We start from the raw sequence: 4,764 nt of genomic DNA, 5'->3' as shown, positions 1-4,764 counted from the left end.
AGTTCAAAAGTGACAAACACTAGTACGATGCTTGATCCTCCTGAAACACTCCCACCAAGTTTCCAGGCCTTCGTAAAGTCTTTCAAAGATAAAGGAACTCCACCTCCTCATCCCACCAAAGAAGTGCCTTCATTTTTAGACAATTCTAACAGTTATTGAAAATCAGACATTTCAAAGAATAATCCACCCTAGCTGGTTTATCAAAGGATAGAAGGAAAAGAGGCTGTGTGTGAGAGAAACCCTTCTTAAGGTGGTCCTAAAGTACTTTGGGCCAGCTGCCTCCAAGAGAAGAGGAAGATAGGTGACTTTGGCTTCAATTTAGTTCAGGGAGAGAGTCATAATATTTAGTCTCAAAGATTCTACGAGATACTAGGGACTAGCCGGGGACTAGAACAAGGAAGGGATGTGTGTGGAGGAAATGGGATTAATCCCAGCTCAAATGTTGGGTGGAATTCCAGCAGCTGCAGCTGCTGAGGGCTTAACCAGCTGTTCCCTGGGCAGCTGCAATGTTCGGCTCAGACCTAGCTCTCAGGGTGGCAGCTCTGTCTCAGCTTAGGGCTATCAGCTCCAAGCTAAGCCAAGGCTCTCTGAAAGAATCGCTGGAAAGCAAAAGAGAGTAGCAGAAAAATAATCCCCAGTTCCAAGGACTTCTGTTTGTACACCATGTGGTTTGAAATCAGACAACTGTTTCTAGGTTATGTGCTCCCAAGGAGAGCAATCGAGAGATTTTTGGGTTTAGGTTTCAGAGAAAAGCAAAGCCAGAGCTGGAGGTATCACCTTGTGGACAGAAAGATGAAGATTCATTATGGGAAGTAACCTCACAGAGTGATCTGACTATAAATTTCTAACTAGGCAGGTCATGGTGGGTAGTCATGCCCCAAGCCTATAACATCTGTAGTGAAAGGTTTTAAAACAAGCCCTGTCTATTGTTCTTGTGCATCTAGGTTCTCACACCTTTGAAATGCCAGAAGTAATTCCCCTGGAAGACATAACCGACCTTAAGAGAGCACATAATCTTAACTATCTTGTAATCTAATCCAGCCTTGCTTCTCCCACCTTCATGTAATCTTCCTTATGTTCCTGCTTAATTTCAAATGCATAAAAGAAGCTGCAAAACTGTATTCTCCAGTGGATTTGAGATCTTCCAGCATATGTCTTCAGTTGGGCTCAAATAAACTCTTATAAAATAAACATCTACAGTGAATGACTCCACACCTCCAAAAAATAAATTCTCTACAGGTTTGGGCATTTCTTAGGTTGACAACCTTTAATTCTGTTCATATCCTCTCCTATCCTGTTCCAATTTCCATACACTACTTCACATCATCTGCTCCCATAACATATTCTGTGTGGGTATGGGGGCATTTCCCATTTCCAATCAGAACTAGGGACACTTAACATGCTCAGAAGAGGACCAACTTATTTAGGGATAAAGACAACCAAAAAAGCCTGCCCAATTGCCAATTTCCTTTTTTAAATGCAAGTTTGATTTTTTTTTCTCCTCACCTGCTTCAAATCCTACATTTGCTTTTCATCTTACGACAAAATTAGAAATCCTTAAAGTGAATTACATCTCCCTCTCGCTATACTGAACTTGTCAGTGCTCTTCAAATTTATCTTACTCTTGCTCCCCAGCTCCAGACCTTTGCACATGCTGTTCCCTCTGCTTAAACAACTTTTACACATCTTTCATGTCTCAGCTTAAATGTCACTTATCTCTTTCACCACACTCAACACCTTCTAACTACTTCTGCTTGTCTTACCAGGTGGATTGTAAGAGCCATGCTTGACTTTACTCTTCTGCCCCCATGGTGCAGCGCAATATTTGACACATCATAGGCACTCAGTAAAACCTTATTGAAGGTAACCCCCTCTCAAGGGAAAAGTTAATTCTTATTCATCAACCAAGTCACATACAGAGACAATAGCAGGGAAAGGAGGGTTTGAATGTGCTAATGAGACATAAAATCCCCCACAGAGAAATACTCTAACCAGCCATGGCCTTCTTCCCATAGACATCTTCTTCGGTCTCCCAGCCATAGGAGAAAGCTTCCTTCAATGCAGCAGAGACCATAAAAGCATAGTCAGGAATAAACATGTCAAGGCCCTAGGTCAGAAATGCTCATTATTCAAGCAAAGTTGATTATTTTCACTAAGTGAAGACCCTGTCTTTGTACTGGCCTCTCCTTACTTCAAACATTTCTGGAAGTTTATATTAGTCCACTAGAGCTGCCATAACAAAATAGCATGGACTGGGTGGCTTAGACATCAAACATTTATTTTCTCACAGTTTTGGAGGCCAGGAAGCCCACGATTAAGGTTCCGGGCAATTTGGTGAGAACTTTCTTCCATGCCTTCAGACAGCCACCTTCTTCTCACTGTTGTCCTTGCATGGCTTTTCCTTGGTGTATGCAAAGAGAGAGAAAGCAAGCTTTTCTTATCGAGACATGAATCTGCTCAGATCAGGGCCCCACTTTCATAATTTCATTTTACCTTAATTACTTCCTTAGAGGCCCCATCACCAAATATAGTCACATAGGCATTAGAGCTTCGACATATGACTTTTGGTGAGACACGTACATTCAGTCCATAACAAAATTCAACTCCCTTCTCTTTTATTCCAAAAAGACCTGAAAGTCTTACGCGTTCTGTGTTGCTGTACCAGCCTGCATGTATTCTTACCAGAAACCTGTACCTATGTATATATTCTCTTAACTGGTAGCTAGGCAGTTTTAATTAGGGAAGCCAGCCATCCAAGCAGAAGGAAGAAGAACCAATGAAAATGAGAGAAATAACTGTCAGAAAGCTAGGACTTACTAGTGGCTCAAGGAAGGAAATAAGGACGAGTGAAAAACAGCTTAAGTCCCATCCATCAAGGCAGTCTTATTAAGATGTGGCCTCATCTATCAAGGCAGTCTTATTTCTTGTTATTCCTGCTCCAGTTCCACCACTTCCTGGCTGTGGTAATTTGAGCAAGTGACTTAAATCTCTCTTTGCCTCAGTTTCCTCATCTGTAATACAATCTCATTGGGTTATTGTGAGGATTAAATGAGAATGCATGTAAAGTGCTAGAACAGGACCTAGCATGTCATAAATTCTCAGGAAACATGAACTACATATAGTTACACTTCCCCATCTCCTACTCTAACCAGCTTGCAATTCTTCATCCTAGATTCCAAGTCCTTTCTCATGTTTTTACTTTTGCCTGGAATGCCCTTTCTGGTCTCTTCCACCTGCACATGCTTCAACATCTTATTCAGGCTCTACTTTCTTAACAAGAACTTCTCTGTACTAATATGGCATTACTGCCCATTCAGCTCACCCTGATTAAGTAACATTGTTGCTGTGGTAGTTAACCATCTTATACCTTTAGGTCTACTCCTCCAGGGGAAGAAGCTGTTTCTTAATCTTTTGTGTGTTTTTTTCAGTGCCTTATACAGTGCTACACTGTAGACTTTCAGTAAATCCTAAAGAAAGGGAAGGGAAAAAAAGTTCTGGATTTTGGGCAATGAAAAGGTCACTTGAAGTTGTGGTTCTCAATTCTGTTTTCCAGTATACAGAGAGGTCTTGCCAGGATTATCACAAAAAGCTCTGAAATTCTTGAAACAGGAGTACTTTTAATTATACTTTAGTTCTAAAACAAACCCAAATATGTCACACAGCACCTTCTAAGGAAAGTAGTGTTGTGAAACAATTATAGGGACAACACATCCCCCCAAAAGTTTGGGAACCATCTTCTTTCTGGAAGAGTGGTAAGGAGAGAAGAAGATAGGCAGCAGAAAACAGCAAAGACAGTGAGAAATGGATGCAGAGCAGAGAAAACATTTACTGAATGCCTGCTTTGCACTGGGCACATACACACCGATCTTGTCCTGTCACGAGGTATCATTATTTCCAGGTTGGCCTGACTTCCAAGTCATGCTCTTTCCCCAATTTGCATTGTCTATTTTCTTGATGTAGGTGTTGCAACCGGAGATGTTTTGTGGCCAAGCAAATACACTCTCCTGACCAGCTTTATGGAGATGATGCTTTTTGCTGCTTGCAGGAAGGTGATGGATTTGTTGTTGTTGTTCTTGTTTTGTTTTGTTTTTAGGAAGCTGGGAGGGCCTCCAGAGGACTAGGATAATGAGGGATGGAAGCGAGTGTGTGTGCGAGAGGTGAGCCTCAGGCCCAGGCTGACAGGATGTAGTTTAAGGGAAACCAGTTAGTTCCCCTGGTCTCCAAATATCTTCCTGCCCAACTCTGTTAAGATATATGCATTACCTGAGAAGGGTAGTAAAAACAAGGAGCCCATCAACATAGGAAGACTGATTAGTTTATCAAGTTAGTCATCGCCTAAAGCGATGTGACCAGAGGGCATTAGGATCTGATATAGAGTGACAAGGGCAGGTTTAGAAACAAAGTAGGAAAGGTCCACAGCTTGGAGTGCATTTCTGAGATGGCAATAGGCACCTGCTGCGGATTGAGGGATATAGCAGGTGAAAGGACACTAAAAGTAAACTTAGCCCGCTTTTAAATGTTGCCTTTTTCGAGCACGACCTGGAACCCTAAGTATATTTTCACCTCCAGACACTGAACTCAAGGGTCACGAGGGTGAAGGAGATGAAGGGCAACTTGGATGCTCCAGGGAGTCTACAGGCTACTACAGGCTACAGCTATACCTCCAGCTTCCAGGAGCCACAGAGATAAACCCGCAGGAGAGATGCATAAATGCCACAGTTTGGAAGGGTTTTCCTAAAGAGGCAGGTGGGCTCCGCCAGTCCC

This window comes from Pteropus alecto, unplaced genomic scaffold (assembly GCF_000325575.1).
Source record: "Pteropus alecto unplaced genomic scaffold, ASM32557v1 scaffold196, whole genome shotgun sequence".
Classification (NCBI taxonomy): Eukaryota; Metazoa; Chordata; class Mammalia; order Chiroptera; family Pteropodidae; genus Pteropus; species Pteropus alecto.
The sequence above is the reverse complement of the archived record's forward strand: the minus strand, read 5'-3'. Positions refer to the sequence as shown.